The 9,071-nt window shown below is 32.7% G+C and overlaps 1 protein-coding gene across 5 annotated transcripts in view; it reads right to left on the bottom strand.

The window, feature by feature from the left end:
• Positions 2,052-9,071, bottom strand: part of GRIA2 (glutamate ionotropic receptor AMPA type subunit 2) — a 169,023-nt gene continuing 162,003 nt past the window's right edge. For 2 of the 5 annotated variants that reach the window (XM_003482389.4, XM_005656504.3), the window contains one exon: positions 2,052-9,071. This exon is cut by the window's right edge and continues 1,629 nt beyond it. The gene's annotated coding sequence lies outside the window, so the exon portion shown is untranslated. The other 3 variants (XM_003482390.4, XR_002346643.1, XM_021101287.1) reach the window with 3 other exon arrangements.

The following is a 9,071-nucleotide window of genomic DNA, read 5'->3' as shown; positions in this document are numbered from 1 at the left end:
AAGGTTTAAAACAGTGATTGGCAGCTAAGTCATATTCAATGAATTATATTATGAATTAATAATATCAAAGCATTAATATGTATAGTAGACAGTTGAAGTAAACTGATCTAAAACTGAGGAAAGAAAGCAGAGTATTCACACATATTTGGGAAAACTCAGAAGATGTGGTGATTAAATCTTTAGGGAAAATCAGGTTTCCCCAAAGAGAGAGAGACTATAAACAAAGAATTTAGATAAAAGGAAAAAATTCCCAGATATATTTATATTCATATTGTGGGTGGTAGGGGCTTAGTCAGTGAAGAAGTTAAAACAAGAAGAAGTTAAAACAAAACAGGCCTTGTTGTGAGGAAGTCATCATAAAGATGAATAAAAAAAATTAATTTCTACTGAATTAAGAGACATTTGCAGAAATCTGGTCATAAACTATGATTTGGGGGTTGTTAGATGCAAATTATTACATTTGGAGTGGATAAGCAATAGGGTTCCTACTGTACAGCATGGGGAACTCTGTCCAATCTCTTGGGATAGACCATGATAGTATGAATAAAAAATGATGTATGTATATCCTGTGTGTGCATACACACACACACACACACATATATATGTATATGCATGTATATATATATATATACACGCATGACTGGGTAACTTGCCGTACAGCAGAAATTGAAGGACCATTGTAAACCAATTATACTTTAAAAAATAACATTATATAAAAATAATTTGCTATAAAGAAGTTTCTTTGGAAAAGGAGATAATTCAGTTTGACTTTTGCATCCATTTCCTTAGCAATTCTGCTCTGGCTTCAAAGAGAACCTACAGTGTTTTTAGATGGCAGTTTAGCAATTATCTATTGTTCTTGGAGCACTTCTGCCAGGAGCTCACCCTCTCCTAAGTGTTGGACTTCCAGACCACACATCCTATCCTCCCATGTGACATCACTAATTACCCTCTACTCCACATCGTTCCACACCCACTGATGTATTTCAGTGACGTTTGAGTGCTTATTCTGGGTACCTGTCTGTTTGGTGAGAATGATCCCTAACTCATTTTTATTTTTAGGATACATTTTTATCACGAGCATTCATACCTTCCCATGTAAGAGTTACAAGTGCTCAACCACATGCCCTCATATGAAACCTGCTTTGGCCTTTTATTAGCTCTTTGATCTCAACAAATTATTTCCCCTCTCTCTCTGTGCCTCAGATTCTTATTGGTAAGATGAGGGTTATAGCCATAGGATTCATATCCTAGTATGATGCCTTGAACAGAATGTGTGCTTTTTAAGCATAAGCTATTATTATCATGATTTTGAAGAAATGTTAAGTACTCCAAGATGAATAAGACACATTTACTCTCTGCCTTCAGTAAACTCACACTATGATAAAGGAAAGAGATGCTGAAGCAAATCACTGAAAGTAGAGCATTGCTGTTGTACTAGAAGAGATTTCACTAGGTATAGCATTTGAACACAGTCAGCTTTGCTTGGGGTCCAGTGAGTGTGGGGGAGTTCAGGTTATACATTCCAAGAAATGAAAATCTTCACATGGTCTTTGGGAGATTACTTGGATTATGCTAAATTATGTATAAGAAAGATTTCTGTAGAGTCTTATTGATAAGGAAGGGGAAATTAAAAGGGCATTCATTGCCATGTGGATGTCTGTGAATGAGAGACAACCAAATGGAAAAGGCACATTATGGAAAACATAAAGATGAAATACAAAGTGGAAAATAGTAAGTTGTGGATGCTTTTCAGGCAGAAATGATAAATTTTTATGCCTGTTAAAATGTTTTCTTATTTTGCCATTGTAATGGGAAAGACAATATGGTAGCAAGAATAATATGACAATGTGTAAATAATGAATACAAAACTGAGAGCCAAACATGAAATGTTTTGAAATGTAAGCACAACTGCATAATAATAAAACTTGTATATGTGGAAGTTTTTTATAAACCACAAGCCCAGATACTAGCATTTAATAATTTAATAGAGCTGAACAACATTATCCTTATGAACATATTAAAAAAATAAACACTAAATGCATATTTGACATTATATACTCAATCTCTGGTTTTTACCAGTTCTTCAAATTTTTATTGGCAAAGTGTTTCTACATTTTCTAGAAGCTAGTGAATATATAATAATGGTAGTTTGTATTTATAATTTTACCTTTTTCAAAATTAGTTTTAGGAAAGCCAATAATCAACAAAGAGCATATATATTTTCTCACCAATGAATGGACTGAAAGACATTTTCCTTATAAATACTTAAGACATCAAGAAAAATAAGTATGAGTACTTACTTTCAATAATCTGTAGCAAACGAATAAACATTTAAAATTGTCTTTCTATTTAACTGTCCTCTGGCCAGTTCTATGGCATTATCTCACAGAGTAAGTTTGGTTTCTGGATACAAATCCAATTGCAAGTGCATCCTCATTCAAAAGCTGTCAATTAATACCCTAAAAATTATCCCTGGGTAAAGCATTCCTACTCTTCAAATTTATATCTGCCTGAGAACTAAAGAGATCCCATCTAATGAAGCGGGGGAGAGGGGGCAAACAAAAAAATCAGGGTAAAGAATCAGCCCTGGTTTACAATTGTGACTTTTCATCTACCAGCTCCACAGAGTTGGCCAATGACTTAACTTTTCTGTGCCTCAGTCTGCATGTCCTCAGGGAAACAGGTTCCAGATCTTGGAATGTTATAGTGGTAACTAATTATCCTCTGATGCTGTAAACTTTTATTGAGATACTTGGGGTACTTTCCCCCAACTCTGGAAAACTATTTCCAGATATTGAAGCACAGTTTTATTCACCATAAGTTACTGGAGGTTTTTTTTTTTTTTTTAATTGAAGAAAATGCAGAAGAAGGGACATGGTGTAAACATGACCCCAAAATGCTTTCCCCTAAGGATATGCTTTGGCAGCTAATTATGAAGTACAGATACTGGAAATTCAATTTTGAAAAATCAAATACTTTAAAATAAATTTTAAAGAAAAAAACAGCAAGGCTTCATTTGGGGCTTGATTTAGTTATGTTGATTAGTATGTCCTACCTAAGCAGTTGCTTAATTTTCTTTCTAAAACCTTTTTAAAATAACCATAATAATTTACTTCAGTCCACTGAATTTTTTTCAGTTAAAAAAAATTGAAGGTAGTTAACAATGTTATAAATAATTAACAGAATAGATGCTATAGAGGATGTGGGATATTTTTAATACACACATGAACATAAACACACAGAGAAACACAAATAATATTAAATAAAAATGAACAAAGACATGTTTATCTCTTTAACAGAAAGGGCTGATAGAATAATACACATAAAAACAGACTTGGAAGGCTTGTAAGATACAGACTAAGCATAGTTGTAAATTCGATAATGCATTTTTATTTTAGAAGAATTCCAAATAAGGAGGACAAGCCTCACACTGGCCATCCCCATCAAACCTCACTGTGAACTAAGGCACATATTTTGCAAGAAGGCTATGTAAAGAGTGGTATGTTGTCTGTGATCACACAATCACACAGAACTCACTGTCACATGTCATTGCCACTCATGACTTAGGCTTCAGTAAAAGTGTACTCTGATAACTGAGAGAATAAGGCAAGGCTAATTTGGGGAGGAATGGGTGGTGGGTGGGAGAGACACACAGACAAAATGAAAGTATTACTGCAGGTTTCCATTTTCATATATATCTCAAGAACCTTGCAAATTGTATCCATGATGCTATTTTTTAATAGGTAAATATTTACACAAAAGTGTTTTTAGATATGGGTCAAATATATTCAATAGCTTAAAAGATTATTAAGCCCAGAATTTTTTTTTTTTTTGTAACACAAAATCCTTGACAATAAGATGAATGGGGAGAAAAAAATATTTTTTTAACCTGAAAAACCTCTAAAATACATTATACTATGTCAAAAAAAGGAGTAGAAAATATGCATACATTAATTTATAAGAAATTTTGGGTCTGATTCTTACCTAATAGACTTTCTTTTTTTTTGTTTTGTTTTGTTTTGTTTTGGGTTTTTTGGCCTCACCAATGGCACATGAAAGTTTCTGGGCCAGGGATCGAACCTGTGTCAAAGCAGCAACCCAAGCCACTGCAATGCTAATGCCGGATCCTTAACCCACTGTGCCACAAAACACTTGCCAATTGCCTCAACTGGATCTTCTTACCTATTAATGTTGGCAATATAATAGGTGGTAATTAAAATACTATGACTATAACATAAATTCCTAAAGGTAAAATATATTCTTCTTTAGTTTAGGAAATTGAACAAAACGGCAGATTCCTCCAAACACTTTCCATCCGAAATAAAAATACCCTCAATGAATTTGGTGTGATTTATAGTAAATATTTAAATGAAATTTTAAAATGATTAAGTAGGAGTTCCTGTCATGGCTTGGCATTTAACAAATCTGACTAGCATCCATGAGGACTCAGGTTCAATTCCTGGCCTTGCTCAGTGGGTTACGGATCTGGTGTTGCTGTGAGCTGTGGTGTAAGTCACAGACACGGCTAGAATCCTGTGTTGCTGTGGGTGTGGCACAGGCCAACAGCCACAGCTCCAAATTGACCTCCAGCCTGGGAACCTCCATATGCTGGGGGTACGGCCCTAAAAAGCAAAAACAACAACAACAACAAAAAGATTAGGTAGTAATATTCTTTTAAACATTTTTCATGAGTATATTCTTAGTCGGAAGGCTTACAGTTAGGAAATTACCAGCTTGTTTTCGAACATTTTTTCCTTTAATTTTTGTTGCCTTTTAAATGTCAGATGCTATTTAGCTGCTGCCCAAAAATATGGTGAATGATATTTGAATAATCTCTTGTAAAAAAAAATAGATTTTAGAGCTATATCTTAGCCATGTAGATCGTAACAACTTAGAACTACCAACCTGTGGTGTTTGTTAATAGGTTTGACTCTGAAAATAGAGATAGAAATATTGACTCGTTATCAAGCAAATTTATGGACGAGTACAATTTCCAAAACCCAAGATTTTGTTTTGGAGAGAGGGAAATATTTTGTCTATTTTTAAGGAGACCATTCTTGAGTGTTATCAGATATCTACTCCAAATTAAAGTTCAAATGTCCCGAGGCATAAGTTGCTGAGCAGAAATATATAACTCTTCATTGTCACAGTTATACATATACTCATTTTGAATGGGATCAAAATCTACATGCTCTAAAGAAAATATACTAATCATTAGAATAAAGGTTTCAAGTTTAGCCCTTGCCTTCAGCTTATATTTACTCAAGATATTCAATAAGTATTGAATAACTGAATTAGTCAATGAATATCATAGGATAGAACTGCTTTTCTAATGTGTTGAGATGATACAACATATCTGGAACTGAATATCAAGATGTTTTTCTGCACTAAGTGGCACTCCAATATATGAACTCGTTTCTTTAAACAACTTTTTTAAAGAAGAGACAATGTCATGTTGTTTTAAGTGATCATATTACACATCTTTTCATCATCTCATGAGACAGTCCTAGCATCCACATACTCCAGTTGAGAAGACAGAGACAAAGGAGGTGTGAAACAAGGGGTGGTAATGCTAGAATCCTGGTTTTGACTCCCTCCCAAGTGCTTAATCCACTCCCCCACATTCCAACTTACAATAAAATGAAATTGGCACATTAACCTGAAAGGAAAAAAAAAAAGAAAGAAAAATGACCAAATTCATTCAGTGAATTCAGGCACATTCAATGAAGTAACAGTGAGATTATGCATAATCTTAAAAGGAATTTGGTTCTGAAATAGCAAAATCAACTGATACCTAGTGGGGGAAAAAAGCAGTTAAAAAATAATCTAGAAGCACTTAAGGGTGGAATTAAAGTAGAGAATTGGCTTATGTTTATTCTAAGTAATTTTAAAAAGGAATTCTGGTGAGAAAACATTTTAAAAACAGTGTTCTCACTCTTCCTGCTTCATTGAAGAACTTTCCTTTTCCTACAGATACTCTATAAATTGTGGGGCTCTTTAAGTACATGGAGGAATATAACAAATTTGCAATTACTGAATCCAAATATGTGAATGATGCAGAAATAGAGCTTAGCAGGAAATTTTTACTTCACTCTAGAAAATCTTAGTCATTTTTCATGGTTATTAAGAAAATTCTAAGACTATCAGTTCTGCCTTCAAGAAAACGAACTGCATTCTAAATGCTCTCAAAGCAAAATCTCTCAGGAAAGTCAAGAAGGCAGAAATAGATGGGATAACATGGAATCAAAGAAAAAAAGGCAAGAAGAATGAAATTTAAAAACTGGATACCATGTGAAGTATGATACATGAAAATTTGCAGTTGTACATAAGGGCAGGAAGAGTGTAAAATGATGAAGCAAGAAGGAAATGAGTAGAAACAACATAAAACACATACACAAATTTTTATGATCCAGATTTAGTTGAGGCACTGTCCTACGTGTATTGGATTAGGTCACTTGTGTGCTTGAATATCTCCTTTTTCATATAAATGCATTTGAACCTTCATGTACTTAGAGTGCCATATGCTATCTATGAACTGTTGTTGTTTACAACATAGAAATAGAGAAGTGTGATTTATAATACCTAACAGAATTTCCAGAGGCCTGGTCTAGCCAAAGCAACATATTAAGAGAATGAATTCCTCCTTTTCAAAAATTTGGTACAAATATCACAAATCATTTAATGCAACCCCAAATTCTCATTCAGAATATCATTATGATTCCTTTATACTTACCTATCTTTCATCTTTGGTAATTAAAAGTAAACCAGTTTTAAGTATTAGAATCTTTTGCACAAAATGTACTCTACTTTTAAACAGATATTGATATCATTCTATTTCCTTTAAATGAGCTTATTTAGAGTTTATATAAAATTTGTGAAACTTAGCCAATAAACTCTCCAAAGTTCATAGGATATTGCTAATAAACCATACTGATGAATGTGGGTAATGTAGACAACTTGTGCAACTAATTCAATCAAAACACCTACTTACTTCATTTGAATTAGAGTAAAATGGAATATTTGCCTGAATTACACCTCATTTTACATGACAGACTAGTGGGCTCTCAAAGTGCAATAAATAAACTCTACCTAGCCTAAAACATGTTTAAAAACTCACAAATACATTTTAAGGTAGAAGTGGTACCTTAAGTTTGTTTAAATTCACTGTGTTGATAACTATAGGATGTGATGAATAGAAAAAGGGGGAGAAAGCACACTACATTATTTTCTAAGTAGTTTCAGCACTTTTAAAAAATTGTATTGTCAACATGTTGTATTAATATCATTCTGTAAGTTTTTTTATTAATTTTTCTCTTCATTTGCTCAATTTACTACCATGAACACCAAAATACTTACAGTATTTGCAGTCAAAGTCAAGATAGCAGAATATCAAGATTACTGTATTTTTAAGCAGATTCATCAGTATGCTCATCTTTTAAATATCAAATGTATTCTAACCATAAAATTTTATAAAATAAAATTAAATGTGCAATTTTGAGGAACTAGAATGTCTTAATTTTAGACTATACCTATAAACTACTGCCTAAATATTAAAATGATCACCTTTGTAAGAAGAGAATCAAAACACAAGAGTTTTAGTTTCTCATTGATACTCTTTCAGTAAAAAAATAAATGAACACATACGCCTGGAAATGTGTTTGTTACCTTATGGAATTTTTAAAGCAAGTCATCTTTCTGCTCTTTAATGTGATTATGACAGAGCTGAGCTGCTTACATACAGAGCAATGTTTGATGGTAGTTACTGGTCACATTTTAGTAGAAGAGTGTATGTGTTACAAAATGAGAAATATAATTAATTGCCATATGTATTCATATGCCCGAAGCACTTAATGATTATAAGCTTGGAATGTTGAAAATGTTAATCATTTTAGAAAAAACAAGTTATTTCTACTTTATCACATTTGTAGCAAGCCATCATATCAACTGAGAAAGGGATGTCCTTGTTGAGTAGGAAGAGCTAGGTTTGTTTGGGAATAAATTTAAATACCCTCGTTGGTTTCTCATTATTATTAGTTTTAAGAACTATCAAGTAAAAATCAATAAAGATCTTTTCCTTTTGTAAGAACATGTTTTATGTATGATTGAAGGTTTTACAACACTCCAGAAAAGCCATCTGATGTTAGATTTAAAAATAAAATCAAAAGCATTTTCTGACATAGTACACATGAAAAATTGGAAATTCCAATATCTTCAATAGAAGTTGTAGAAAGTGTATGTCTCCTTGGAATTTGACACCCACTTAACACAGCAGAAAATAAGGTACCATATACTGTAAACAAAAATAGTACAGTAAAGGACAGTTGTAAATTTACATAAGAATAGTTCATAAACATTTTGGTCTTTCCATAACAGTTTTTATATAAAATGAATAAAAAAACCTTTAGACAGCTGTCATCACTCTTGTTTGACCACTTTTCACTTATATGCACACAGACATATTTATATAGCAATATATTGATGCACCGTTACATGAATATTAAACTATGATTACTTCTTGTAACTGAGATGTGCATTATCCAATCAACATTATCCATAGTTGAAATACTCTTACATGATGTATTCTTGTCATGTCGTATATATAAAAACATGAAAATATAACTTTACATTATTTCAATTATTTACATTAGTTCAAGCTTGACAGAGAAAAATTGATAAGCTACAATTTTTAGAAGAGTAGGCCCAGAGGTACAATAAATAGCATTGATTGTATATAGTTATCTTTTTATTTTTAAAAACTCATTTGAAGTATAATACGGAAACAATTAGTCTGCAATTTGGTCATTCTAGCATTTATTATTAAAACCTAAAATGCACCTCCAACATTCCTGATGAGGAGAAATGCACTCAAATTATATTGTACTATCTTGGAATTTTGTGATTAGGGACAGCTAAATTTAGTGAGGAACATCATGATTCCATATGCCACCAGATTCAAAGCAAGTGGTTGTTATTGGACCCTACATTTCTCTTTCCCTTCTATGAAATATAATAAATAAGAATGTTTTTGAGGCACTTGGTAAAACACCAAGTGCCTCACACAAAGGGAT

Source organism: Sus scrofa, chromosome 8, assembly GCF_000003025.6.
Source record: "Sus scrofa isolate TJ Tabasco breed Duroc chromosome 8, Sscrofa11.1, whole genome shotgun sequence".
In the NCBI taxonomy this organism is placed as follows: domain Eukaryota; kingdom Metazoa; phylum Chordata; class Mammalia; order Artiodactyla; family Suidae; genus Sus; species Sus scrofa.
Note: the sequence above shows the minus strand (reverse complement) of the source record. Positions and strands in the feature narration are given on the sequence as shown.